Source organism: Camelus ferus, chromosome 17, assembly GCF_009834535.1.
Source record: "Camelus ferus isolate YT-003-E chromosome 17, BCGSAC_Cfer_1.0, whole genome shotgun sequence".
Taxonomy (NCBI): Eukaryota; Metazoa; Chordata; class Mammalia; order Artiodactyla; family Camelidae; genus Camelus; species Camelus ferus.
Window position 1 is genome coordinate 23,041,615 of NC_045712.1, and position 13,884 is coordinate 23,055,498.

Sequence of the window (13,884 nt, forward strand, 5' to 3'; positions counted from 1 at the left end):
GCGGCCTCCCCATCTGCAGGGAAGTCAGCGGAGGCTGAGGCTGGGGCCGGGGGTCAAAGGTGCAGTCACAGGAGGCACACACGAGGAGGGGAGGGCTCACACCTGTGCAGGTGGAGCAGCCACACGTGCACCCCACACAGGACATCCACTTAGCTCCAGACTTATTGGGCAGAACCTGACAAAGAGGATGGGTAATTCACCCAAAGCCATCAAGCCAGTGGGGCAGCCCCCAGAGGGGCAGAAAGGGACACTCTGGTTCCAGCCCCAGAACTGCTCCTCTGGCCTCCAGTAGGACAAGGGCATGTGCTTGGGGGAGGGGACGGCTCCTCCACCAATCCCCACAGAAATGAGTCCCAAGTCCACTCCTCAGCCCTCTCTCTGGGCCTCACATCCTAGAGTCCCTGTGACTTTCCTAATTGCCAACAACAGCCTTTGTGTTTGGGAAGAGGAGAGATGGTCACCTGAGGCCCAGATGATGCCTCCCCACTTTAGGATCAGGAGAGAGCTGGAGAGAGGCAGGACCGTGGTGTGCCAGCCCACAGTGGGCAGTGAACAGAGGATCTGGAGAGCAGAGGCCTGGGTGTGGGCTGGACAGGTCTAGTTCAGGTCTGGCCTGTCCAGGGTGCCCTGTGAGCTTGGCCAAGGTCATCCAGTGTCATCTATAAAAGGGATGATCTTGCCCTGTCCAGGAGGCAGTGCTGAGTGCAGGACCTGGCCCCATCGTCCTTATTATCACTGTCATCCTCACACCTGACCCTCTCCCCACCTGCCCACTGCCCATTTCCAGCTGTCCTACAGTCATAGGGGCCTCCTTCCTTGGATCAGTGGTTCCAAGGGCTCTCTCAAGCTGCACAGCCCTGTGATGCCCTGCTCTGGTCTGCTGCTGCAGGAAGAGACTGGGCTGGGCAAAGGCAGCCCAGGTTCACTGACAGACCCCAGGCCAACTACTGTCTTTCTTGGGGCCTCAGTTTCCTTGTCTTGACAGTGGAGACCTCTCAGCTTTCTCCAGCCCTGATACTTACAGACTTTGCAATTCTCTTCCTATCTCCCCCAGCCACAGCCCCTAGTCTCCACAGCTCACAGCAAGTGGACACCTACTCTGGCCTCGGGTCTTGGTGACTGCCTACTCCACTGAGACTGTTTACCCAAAATAGCCAAAGACATGATCCAAAGCTTCCTGGGTTGTTGTGAAAACAGCAGCTCAGCCACCACAAGCCTGCCCTCCCAGGCACCTTGGCAGGGACCTCTGAGGGACAGCCAACCTAGCCCTATACCCCAGGGCCTCTCAAACTCCCCACCAAAGGCCTGCTGAACCCTCTTGTCCCCAGTCTGGGCTTTACATGATACTTCTTGCCTCTCAGGTCTCCACTTTCTCCAGAGCCTCCTGAACTCCAGGCTCATGAACCCACCTGCCACCCCAACCTCACCATGTTCTGGAGGTGCTCTAACATGTCCAAACCAGGCCTACTGATGTTCCCCACACAAGTGCCCCTCACCTCCTAGCTGCCCCAGCACTCAGGCCAGACACCTGGGGGTTGTCTTCATCCTCCCCCCATCTTCCCCACACAGCAATGCTATCATTTCTGCCTCCTGTCTATCCTGAAGTCCTCTCTTCTCTCCATCACTGCCCCATCCCGGCACCATCACCTTCCCCAGGCCTGCACCAGCCTGCTCACTGCCCTCCAGCCTCTGCTCTGGCCCCCACGGTCCCTCGGCCCCAGCAACTAGACAGATCTTGTCAACCTCTGCTCAAGTCCCCAGTGGTTCCCACTCCCTTCTGATGAGCCCAGACCCCTCTCCCCAGTCTTCTGACTGCACCCCACCCTGCTCCTTGGCCCTGCGACAGTGACTCCTTTCAGTTCCGTGAACAGCCGAGTTCCCTTCTGCTCAGGAGCCTCTGAGCTTGCTGTTCTGTCCTCTTGCTCCTCTCCCAAAACACACACTGGCTCTTTCTCATCTTTCAGGTCTCGATGGACACCCTGATCTGCCCATTTCACAGATGAGGCAACTGAGGCTCAAAGCAGTCCATTCCCTGGCTCAAGAGTATACAGTAAATTTGAAGGATTTGAAGCCAGATCCATCTCATGTCCACAGCGATCTTGCTCCTAACCCTTCAGGATGCCCTCACTCACACTGCTAGCCCAGGGCTCTGCCAATCTCCAGCCTCCTGGCCCCTACCCACTACACTGCCATCACTATTACTCACCACCCGAGGCCCCAAGCCTCTTGGCCCTGGATAATGAAAGCCAAAGTTCTGCTCCACCTCATTGGGCTGACCTTCTGTGTGTTCCCAGGACAGGCAGGTCCTTGCCACCAGCTGCCACATGTCAAGAATGTATGTATGGATGTGGGGTGTGTTTAAGGGGGATTTCTAGCTCTCCCCACTCCTCCAGCCTCCACAGCCCCAGATGTCTGCCCCTTCCCCAGCATAAAGGCTGACTCCAGGGGTCTGAAGGGTAGACAGGCTAGCAGGAGGGCTCACCAGCCACCCCCTTACCGCCAGCCTCAGCTTCTCCAAGCCCAACGTCCCACAGGGGGCCAGAGCGGGGGAGGGGCCCAGGGGAGGCCTAGCAGGGCAGCAGGCAGCTGCAGCCTGCCTTTCCCTTCCCTGCATCCATTTGTCAGATCTATTTTTCTCCCTTTGAAAGGGAGTGAGGGGGAGAAGAGCAGGAGGGGCTGGGCTGCTGAGTGGGCACAGCTGCTCCACTGTGTAGCTCCTCTCCTCGGAGGACGCAGAACATACTGAAAATACGGAACCCTCTCCACCCTGCAGCGTCGCTGCTGGAGGCAGAATCGAGACCTGGCTTCTCAGTTGGGCTCCGCAGCCACTTGGCCCTGTGACACTGGGCTAGTGCCCAAGCCGTCAGACGATAATAACCCCATCATCAGCACCACTTGCTGTTCTTTGAACAGTTACCATGAACCCAGTGCTAAGTGCTTTATGTAACTACAGTTTCTACTCCCTAAACATGAGCAGCATGCCAGGCACTGTGTTAGCTACTTTGCACACGTTATCTGTCGTTTCCAGCACAACCCCGTAAAGATGGATGCTGTCATGGTCTCATTTGTCATAGGGCAACACTGAGGCACTAGGTGTCAAAGCCACTTGCCTAGGTTCATTCATATGGCTGCTTGGAGCTGCCAAATCCCAGAACCACTCACACACAACGGGCCATCCTTGCCAGAGCTCATGTTCTGAGCCTTGGCTTACAGCTTGGAGGAAGGGAGGAGCTCCGGTCATGGGGGCTGCAGGGGACTTTGTGGCCTCAGCGTCCCCACCCCTCTCCTTGAGTCTCTGTCAAGACCTGGCCAGCCCTGACTGTGGAAAGCCTGTTCAGTCGGCCTAATCCACTGGCCAGACACTGCTCCCCTCGGAGGCAAGGCTCAGGCAGAGCAAGCCACAGATGTAGAGCTGGTCAGTCCCATTCTAAAACCACTTCCTGGGCAGCCCAGAGGAAGTGAGCCTCCGGAAACACCTCGGACGGTCTCTCCTTGGGCCCAGGCCTTGGAAAGTGCACAGACCACCCCAGGAGAAGTACCCTGGCTGCCTCCCAGACCCCAGAGCCCAGCAACTCCACTTGCACCAGGCATGGACACTGCAGGGGACAGAGGAGCTGACAAGACCCCCGCACCCGCCTGTGCGCACCTTGGCCCCATGCCCACAGGCAGCCCACTTCCTCCTCTCTTGCAGCCACAAACGGTGCTGGCACAGCTGACAGGGTCCCTCCCCCACACTCATGCCCTCCTCTCCCCTCCAATGCCAAGCCCTGGTCAGCCCAGGGGCCTGGCCCAGATGAGCAGGATAGCTGGTGAATGCCTAGGCAGAGCCCACCTCCCAGTGTGATCCAGTCCCCTGGAGTGCCTGTGGTCACAGCCACAACTCAAACCTCACCCTCAGTGCCAGATGCAGGCTGGGCTGTGACCCTGACCAAGGACCCCCCCTTTCTGACCCAGAATGCGCACAGTGTGGTATGTGTGGGCAGGCGTCTGAGTGCATGGATGACTGGGTGAGCATCTGTGTGCGTGTTTGAGCGTGCCTGTGGGTGAGTGTGTGTGCACATGTGTGGTGCGTCTGCAGGCAGTCACGGGTCTGTGGCTATGGGTGCTGAGTGTAGCTCCGTTTCTGTATCTGTGTGTGAGCGTACATACATCTATGCTGGAAAGGTAGGTGATGTTTGAGAGCTGAAAGTAGGCTGGCTCCAAGGCTAATTAATTGAACTTCTCAGGGAATGAGGCTCTGTGGTGGGAGGGTAAGGCCCCATGACTTCACCTAGCAGAGGCCCGCAGCCAGTCAAGGATACATACCTCCTCCCCACCAGGTTCGGGGGTAGCTGATCCAGTGTAGACCCTGCCCTTGTTCAGCCCCAACTCCCACTCCAAGACTGAGGGCCCTGACCCCTTGCCTCCACTCCCCTCCCCGGAGTTAGGCTCCAGGACGCCAGCTCCACTGCCTATTCACTCTCAAGACCTGTAGGTGCCTGACCGTAGGGGTGGGAGTGAGGGGTTGATTTGAGAGGACTCCTGGGGGGAAGAACACTTTTTCCACCCTCAGCATCCCCCCAGGGCCCCCAGAATCCTGTTCACTGGACTTCAGATACTCACTGGCTAACTCTTACCTACCTATCATAATGAGGGCGGAAGGAGGCAAGTCTGGCCCCAAAGGAAGAAATTTTCAGCTTTATAAGGGGCCTGAGAGGGTGCAGACTTCCCCAGAATTCCTTAGAGACTCCCCAGCTCACCCTGAACCTGGGCTGGAGAGGCAGATTTAGAGTCTCTCCTCTGGCCCCAGAGAGGTTGGGGAAATGGGAAAACTGGGGTGCGGAAGAGAGCTTCGTTGTGCCAGAAGCTGAGAGACCTTGTTCCATTTCCCGTTCAGTGTCCAACCCCTACAGGGCCTAGGGCAAGCCTCAGTTTCCCTGCGTGATGATGAGGACAGCCTGAGGCAGAGATAAGGGGCCATAAGGGAAAAGCTGATACATCCACCCTCACCCTTGGCTCAGACACCACCTCCTCTCCAACTGACCAACTCCATGTCATCACTCCTGGCACCAAACCACTGGTGGGCCCCAGGCCTCTGAGCTCCAAGGCCAAAGCCTTCCCTGGGCCAGAGGCCAGGTCCAGGCAAGGAGCTCTCAGGGGCAGGGAAAACTGCTATCCTCTCTGGGCGCCCAGGCCCCACACCTAAACCAAGGACTCTGTGTGCCACCCCTACTCCAGTCCCAAGGCGGAAGGGGAGGAGCCCAAAGAGGAAGACCATCCCTGTACAGAGAACATCTGTCCATCTGCCTAAGGGGACCCTGTCTTACCTGGGGCTCCCAGCTCCCCTTTGCCTTTAATCCTGGCTCCTGCTGCCGCCACAGCCTCACAACAACCACCAGGAGAAGCAGGCCTCACTTGGGCAGGTTCCCAGCACACCTGCAGGAACAAGAGAAAACAGCTGAGCCGGGAGGCGCCACCAAACAGGCTCTCCCCATCAGTCAGCCCCAGCACGGCTGACACAGGCCAGGCTCAACCTCACCTGGCTCTGGGACCTTGATCTCTTTGGATATGGCTTTCTCTTTTGTGAAATGAAGTGTTGGGCCCAACTTTTCCAGGGCACCAGCTATGTGTCCACTCCATGCTAGGGGTCAGAACACTATGTCTTAGCCCTGGGAGCATTTCTGCACTACAGACACAGCAAGAGAGCTGTCCCTAATCCTTCTGTCTTTAAGAGCCTGCCCTGTGGGCTTGGAGACCGAGGGTGCAATGAGGTACCACCACTTTCTGGCCCAGGGCAATTCCTCTGAGCCTCAGCTGAGACAAACATCTCATCTTTAAATTGGGGAGAATACATCTCCCCAGGTGGTTCGGAGGCTCCAGTGAGGAGGTGTGGCAGTTGCTGTGCTGAACTCCCACTGGGAGTGCCAAATGAATAATGACACTTTTTTACTTCTTGTTTTGCACCTTCTAGTTCAGGTGATTCACACATTACTGCCCATTTTACAGCTAAAACACCAGAGGCCCAGACAAGTCCTAAAAGGAAAGAACAGCAAAGGCAGCAAGGTGCCTTGGGTCTCCTGGCTGAAAGACCTGAGCACTTTCTCTGCAGGCCACGCCAGGCCTCCACAAAGACTCTCATCCCCAAATGTGAGGCCCTCCTCAGCTGAAGACCCCCATCACCATTCTCTGGAGGCTGAGGCATCCTTAAGCTTTATCTTTTTGTCTGCACTTTAAGTTATTCTCATTTTAATTTAAACTTCAATTAGCTGCACCAGCAAAATGGTGTCAGTGCCCTGCAGTCACAACTCCAAATTACCCCCACCACTCTCTCCCCATCTCTGCTACTGAGATTGGGCGGGGAGTGTGTCATGTGGGCTCAACAAGGCTGGATGTTGGCAGGGGTCTCTGTCAGCTGCCTTCCCTTTCAGGCAGGAAACTGGGTTGGGACTATCTGGCCTTTTATTAGCTCCAGCTCCCAGGAGGATGGGGACTATACAGTTTGGGGGGAGGTGAGTGGTCACCAAATGAGACTTATCATGTGCTGAGCATTCACTATGGGCCAAGGCTATGCTAAAGGACTTTTGACACAGGACTCACAGCTTTCTCCATTTTACAGATAAGGAAACAGCCATAGAGAAGCTAGCTCCCGTCTCTTGCTCTTAAAAGGCACGGGGAGTATTTGAGCCCAAACCCTTCTCAGCCCAGAGCTCTAGGTCTTGGTCACAACACTGCAAAGCCCAAGACTTGCCCTCAGGTGTCTGTGAACTTGGGGGAGTGGAGGAGGGTCAGAGATGAGGCCTTTCCAGTCTCCCCAGGAGTCAAGGATGGGCTTGAGCATGCTGTTGCCTCCCACATACTCACACACACATACACACTGGGCCATCACCTTCCCTCCCAGCACTGCCACCCCAGGGCGCAGGCACCACACACCTTGTTGCATCTCCTTCTGCTACTGACACCCACGCCCAAGCATTCTCGGTTCCCCACAATCACAATGACTCCCCAAGCACACAACCTCAGTTTCATACAGTCAGACCGTGATTCTCCCACCAGTCATACCCTCAGTCTTGCCCCCAGTCACACACTTGTCACACCCCAGATCCCTCATACTACCCTTCAGCCAGGTACAGCTGTCCAAATACCTCCACATCACACACATGCGCGCGCACACACACACACACACACACACACACACAAACTGCCCTCTACCGGCCAGCCCACCACACCCCAGTTCAGTCCACAGCAGGAAGGAGGAAGCCCAAGGGACCAGTGCCCTCCCTCAGTGACCAGGTCAGCCCAGTCACAGCAGCTCAGTGGTAGAAAGAGAGGAAGAACATGTAAGTCCACACACAAACACACACTCATACAGACACACATGAGCCTAGTGGGCTGACACTAATACTGTGGGCTTCCACAATTAACAGTCTAAATGTACTCATGGCCAGTGGGTCACCATTACACACCCAGTGTGCAACACAGGACCCTCCAGGCACACAGGGACACACATACACCCCTCAACACATAGAGGGGAATCTGGTGACAAAGAACACAGTACACACATAGCTCCAAAGGGCACACAGAGACTCAGGACACCCACACAGAGATACACACACACACACAAAGAGGCAACTCACACATATTTAAAAAGACACACAGGGGCAAATCCCAGAAACAATGACAAAGAACACACAGGGAGATAGATACACAATGTATCTACATGGGGCAACTCAGCACAAGACAGGGTCCACGGATATAGGGTAGGGGCCAGAGGAGAAAGGGACGTCCCCCAACTTATACCAGATCTTTCTGACCAAGTTTAAGTCGGGGGCTCAGTAGGGCTCTCCCCTCCCTGACAAGGACAAACAGGGGGGTGGGGAAGTGAGGCAGTTCTGACGGTGCCTACCTCCTGCCTCTTCAACCCTGCTTTCCTCCACCCCCTCCCCTCTCCTGGCTGGGCCCCCACAGGGGTGGCATCTGGATTGGGAAGGGGCTACCGGAGGAGGGGGCTCAAAGAGGCATAGGGGCGGGACGGGAAGAGGGGGATGGTGGAGACTAGAGCCACGCCCAGCCCGGAGATAGATGGGGGAAAAGACTAAGAGGCTGAAAGAAAAGAGGGAGCGAGGAGGAGGCGCCGCTCCGGCTGGGCCAGGCAGGGTCTCAGGGGCGGGAGGCGAGGCCCGGCGGGAAGCGTGGCCTCAATCCCGCGGTAGAAAAGAAGAGGCGGCAGGACAGGCAGGGGGCGGCGAGCGTGGGCCCGGAGTGCCGCTCCAGGGGGACGGGATCTAAGGGACGGCAGGAGATGGGGGTAGGGTGATGGGGCGCTAGCGGGGCGAAAGACAGACGGACGGGGACTAAGGAGAGGCGGACGGGGGAACACAGGGGGTGGGGACGGAGGGCCCCAGAGGTTCGGAAAGGACAGGCGGACCCTCGGAGCGCTGAGGACATAGGCGGGTGGAGATGGGCCAGGGACAGACGGGAGAGAGGCCCTAGGCCCCTACCGCTGGACAGAGAGACGGACAGACTGACGCGGGGCACCGAGGCACCGGCGGGTCTCGGAGCGCGGCGGGACTTTCGCCGGCCGCGGCTCAGCTTCTCAGTTTCGGAAACGGGAACCGGAGCGGGAGGGGAAGGGAGGGGTGGCGCTCCCTCGGGACTGCCCGATCCCACGTCTGGGCCCGGCCCTCACTCACCTCCGGGCGCCGGGCCAGGCGCCAGGGGTCGCGGCGGCTGAGGGCCGGCTCCCTGCGTGGCTCCCGGGAGCGGGCGCGGATGGGGGTCGGTGCGCGCCCGATCGGGACGGGCCCGGAGGTCGGCGAGTTACCACCCGAGCCTCGGCGCGGCGGGCAGACGCCGAGGGTCGCTCAAGGGATTCCCGGGCCACCGCCTCCCGCTCCCGCGCAGAGGCACACGGAAGTGCAAGGGGGCGGGGCGGGGCGACCTCACCCAGGTGCCGGCCCGACCGCCGCCCCGCCCCGTCCTGGGCCCGCCCCCTATGAGGCCCCGCCTCCGCCAGCCGCTCCCCCGGGGTCCTGAGGCTCAGCTTCTCCTGGCAGGCGACTTAGAGTCTGGGCCTCTTCGCCCGCCCCGGCACACCTCGCCCCCGCCCGCCATTAGGGCACATAGAAGCCCTCGAAAGGGGCCTCAGTTTACAGAGGACGCTGAGATCCGGGAGGCTCTCTCCCAACCCCACGCCCCGCACACCGAGCCGGAGAGACGTCGGCGGGGGTTCCCCAGCTCCCAGCGCTGGCGCCCGGGACTCCCCGCCCGCCAGCTGGCCCGCCCGCCTCGCCCGGCCCTCGCTCTTCTCTTCCTGTTGGCTGGAGTGCGGACGCAGCCCGGCTTGGTGCCCGCAGCCAGGCCAGCTGGTCCCGGCTCGCCCCGACAGACGAGTGGGAACACTCCAGGGCGAGATGCTCTAGCTGGCCCACCGCTGCTGGTCAAACGATTCCTGGAGTAGCCCCTACCCAGATCCACAAGTATTCCTCTCTCCTGCCCCGCCTTTCAGAGTTCCCCATCGCCCCTGGGAGGCTCCTGAGCTTCCTTTCCAGACTTAGAACTGGGTTGTCTGGTATAACTCATTAATTGATTCATTCATTTATTCACCAAGTAGCCTCTGGACTTCAAATCTGGGGATAGAGTAAGGCCCAGGGAGTACATTCCCTTGCCCCCAAGCTCAGAAAAATCAAGCCAATGACTCCATACTTCAAAAAATGTCACTTTCCGTAGGCAAAGAAGAGGGTTCCAGGTCCCTAGCCTCCAGGGGGACCACCTAGAGGTGATGAGGACTGTCTGAATAGCTCTTCCCAGCTGAGACCTGCTTGATGAAAATGGGGGGCAATCCTCAAGGAGGCCTGAGCTGATAAAGGGGGCCATGGCCAGGACTTCATTCTTCTCAAGGAGCAGGTGGTGACAGCTGTTACGATGGCGTGGGCTCCTGAGAGGAATGGATGGGAAAGAGTGGCTGCAGAAGGGAGGGGCTGGATAGGGGCAGAGGGGCTCTCATGTTGTCCAGGTGGGAGGACCCTAGGTTGGGGAAGATGGGTGGGGAGAAGGGGCCAGACCAGGTGGGTTACAGGGCTGCAGGAGTCGGGGGACAGGGTGTCCACTGAGACCTCCAGGGTTGGAGAGCCTTGGTTGAGATATGGATTCTGAAATTGTTTTAAATGTTTGTGTGTGGAGTGGTAGGTGTCTGGGCTGAAAAAATAAAAAAAATGACAATGATTCTTCCCAGCACATGGAGGGTAGGGGGAGTGGCCTGCTACCCTACATTTCAGAAGGAGGATCTAATTTGAAAATTGGCTAATGTCTAGGTTCCCAGCCCTGATGCCTGTCCCCTACCCCATTGGGGTAGGCTCTTTCGACCAAGATGGACCCTTCTGGTCACACTGGACTACCATTTGGGAAATAGGTCTTATGCCTTACTCCTTACAACCAGGCTTTTGTACACACTGTTCCCTGGTCTTGAATGCCATCTCCCACCCATCCCTATATCTCTACCTGTCTTGGTTGTGTCCATTCAAATGCCTGTCCTCCCTGACGCCCAGCTGTGAATCCCTGGCACTTCCCTGAGCTGTGAGACTCTATTCATTAGTGTGTTTTGTGTCCTAGTCCCCATGGCTTCCCTGGGGTTGGGCTGGAGGGAAGGGTGAGCAAGATAAACTTCAAGTGACCTTTGCTTACCTGTGATCAAATTTCCTTTCTGGCTTCTCCATCCAGGACCATAGTGGCCAACCCATCCTCTCCTTCTATATTCACAATAGGCCCAGCTTGTGCCAGGGACCACCAGAGGGAGGGCTGCCCCTTTGCGAGCTCCAAGTCCAGCCACCAGAACTTTGCTCCCACACCCTGAGGTTCACCTTGAAAAATGGAAAACAATAATGGCTGTCACTGATAGAGCTTCCTCAGTGCCAGGCCCTGTGCTGGGTAGTTGATGTGTGCAATCTGATCAGTCCTCAAGACCCCTTAAGGTGAAGGCCACTGTTAGTGCCACTTTTGGTGATGAGCAAACTTGAGTCTTAAAGAGAGGTGCCCAAGGAGACACAGCTAGTAAACAGCAGAGGTGGGATTCAAACCAAGGTCAGCCTGGCTCCAAAGCCCATGTTTTACATCAGGGGTTCTGATTCTCAGAACTACTGACCTTTGGGTCAGATAATTCTTTGTTGTGGGGGCTGTTCTGTGCAGCATCCCTGGCAGGCCAGTAGTACTCCCCTCCCTCAAGTTGTGACAGATCAAAATGTCTCCAGACACTGCCAAATGTCACCTGAGGGGCAAAATTACACCTTGTTGAGAACCACTTGCTTTAGAGGGGGCTGGTGTTGCAGGAGGAAGAAGAACTTAAAGTAGACACCAGGAAGCATCTTCCTGGCCCCCAGGATTATGTAGACTCATGAGCTCAAGAGCTACAAGTGCACACTGGCCTCAGCCAGTTTTTCTCCTCTGGAGACTCCAAAGGGGAGCAAGATGTACTCAGAGAGAGGCAGAGAGGCTGAGGCTGTGCAGGCCACACTGTGGCAAAAGAAGAGAAGGGATGCGGGTGGGCTTCCCTCCAGAGACAGGCCCTGGGACCAGGGGCTTCAGGGAGAACAGGCTTATGTAGGGTCCAGGGAATCCAGGCCAAGCTTGGCTGGAGTCACTCTGAGTGTTGGAATTGCCCTTTGGTGCCACATTGTGTGGGCCAGGCCATGGTCCAGATGAGCTTGCTTCTGTGCACCCACAACCTGACTGGTACTGACCTTAGAAGGGCCTGCTGAGGCATGGGAGTAAGCCTTGGCTGTGTCACGTGCTAACAGTATGACCCTGGGCAGGTGACCACACCGCTCTGATCCTGAGTTCTCACCTGTGAAATGGGCTGATGACAGACCCATGCCAGGAGCTAAGTGTTGGGTGAGATGATGTGTGTGGCGCCTCAGCCAGGATGGACACCTGGCAAGCCTCAGTTCACATTAGCCAGGGGCACAGGTAAGGTTACTTTGCTAAGTCACAGGCTGCAGCCTTGGAAGAGCCTTCCATAGCATCTCATGGCATGGGTCATAAATCCCTAGGCAGGGCTGGGTCCACAGCAGCCACCAGAAGTGATACCTTCCCTTCTTCCCTTTCAAGGTTTTTAGCCAAGGAAACAGGTCCATCAGAGGTAGTGCTGAGCAGTGTCCAGACTCCTGCCCTCAGCAGCCACCCAGGGCTGTCCCCCTGCAGGCTCCCTGGAGGGTTGGTCCAGCCTGACCCCTGCAGCCCCTACCCTACCCAGAGTCCATGAACTCTGGGGGCCCTCAGACCCCTCCACAGGAAATCCAGGACTCAGCCAAGTACCCTGGAAAAGGCCTGGACCTCCCTGTCTCTGGGGCCGCCTGTTGAGGGGACAGGATTGGTTCCTATACTTGATCCCTGCCAAGAGTTTGTCCCTGTTCTGGCTTCTTTACCTCTTGCTCCCTCTCTGTTTCTGCTTCTCTGTATTATCATCCCTGTCCCTGAAGCTTTGGCTGCCAGTACCATCCCCATCACACCTAGAGCACTGGCCTGGCCAAGGGAGAGTGGGCTCATGTTTCTGGAGCAGGAGGCCCCAGCCAGCAGAGATGGTACTCCTGGGTAACTGCTCAGGATGGCAGCGTCTAGGAGAGTCCTGTTGGGGGCGGTACAGGCGGGAAGGGCACTTGGAACATTATCCAACCTTCCGCCGTGCTTCAGGTCACCAAGATGATCATGGGCAGAGATTTCAGCCTCAGGCACTGGTAAGGGGCAAGTATGGGCAGTAGCCTTGGGGCCACATGGTGGGGAAGAGCTGGCCCAGGAAACTAGAGGGTCCGGGTTTATATCCTGGCTCCCCGCTGGACCTGTGACTTAACCGTGTCTCAGATTCAATCAGTGTTGGTGTTAATTGCCAAAGAGTTGGTGAAACGGGTCTGACAGTCCACGAGTTCTGCCCTCAATACCTTTGTGTTTGGGTGAAACGAGAAATGCTTGGGGTAGACAAGGGGAAGGTGCTTTCTGGGAGTTCAGGGCATAGGGCTTTCCTGGGGCTCTCACAAGGCAGGCAGCCCCTGGACTGCCCCAGTTCTGCACTGACCACCGCACAGCCCTTGTCCTTCTGAGTCCCCTTTTCCAGCTTCTCTACACCTTGGTCCCTCAAAGGGCACGGATGGGCACTGGTGTTGTCAGAGGCAGTCACAGAGTAACAAGGATCCCCTTGCACAGAGACCCAGGGGACCCCCTAGCTCTCCAACACCACCTCTACCTCCTCCATTACCCGCCCTCAGCAGCACCCCCTCTGCGAAGATCTGCCAGGTCCCACACTAGGCTCTGACACCTGGGGAGTCGGAGGGGCTCAGTCACTCACAGGGCGGGAAGGGCCGCGGGCCTCACCAGCTCCCTCGCCTCCTCGCCTGCCTCAGTCTCCCTCCACAGCTGGCAGCTCACTGAGTTCACCTAGGCCCGTGGGAAATGGAGGGGGGCGGGGAGAAAGGCGGGTAGGGGTGGCCCGGAGCTGAAGAGGGTCGGGAAGGATTGCTAGGCACACCCCTACCCCACCCCACAGTCTCACTCCGCATCCGCCGTCTCGCACACGCCCCCGCAGGCACGTCTCCCGCGCACGTCTCCTGGGAACCCTTTCCCAACCCGGGCCGGAGGCGTCCGCCCAGCCACGTGACTCAGGCCCGACTATAAAAGATCCGGCTCTATTCCCGGGTCGGGCCGCCACCTGGAGGTTGGAGTGACGCTGCCACCTGGGCCGGGGCTTTGGGCGGCGCCTTCTCGCCCTTCGCTCTGGCACCATCCAGGAAAGTCTGGGAGACTTGAGCACGCCCATTTCATGGATGGCGCAACGGAGTGCCTGTGTGTGAGTGTCGTCCACAGCACCTCAACCTGCCCCCTAGCTGGGAGGATAGGGGGAGGGATAGGGGATGAGAGATGGGG

The 13,884-nt window shown here is 57.7% G+C and overlaps 1 protein-coding gene and 1 long non-coding RNA gene across 3 annotated transcripts in view; both read right to left on the reverse strand.

Annotated features, from left to right (window-relative positions):
- Positions 1–8,963, reverse strand: part of PRKCD (protein kinase C delta) — a 28,876-nt gene extending 19,913 nt beyond the window's left edge. Inside the window, exons 1-2 of one of the 2 annotated variants that reach the window (XM_032458273.1) lie at positions 8,670–8,805; positions 5,307–5,415 (exon numbers count right to left, since the gene is read on the reverse strand). The gene's annotated coding sequence lies outside the window, so the exon portion shown is untranslated. Of the gene's footprint in view, positions 1–5,306; positions 5,416–8,669 lie in introns of both variants that reach the window. The other variant, XM_032458274.1, reaches the window with a different exon arrangement.
- A 635-nt stretch (positions 8,964–9,598) lies between these two features.
- On the reverse strand, positions 9,599–13,569 carry LOC116657046. The gene is made up of 3 exons (XR_004311971.1): positions 13,310–13,569; positions 10,660–10,835; positions 9,599–9,913 (listed from the first exon to the last, which is right to left on the reverse strand). It is a non-coding gene; the product is annotated as an uncharacterized LOC116657046 (long non-coding RNA).
- Between the last annotated feature and the right edge of the window lie 315 nt (positions 13,570–13,884).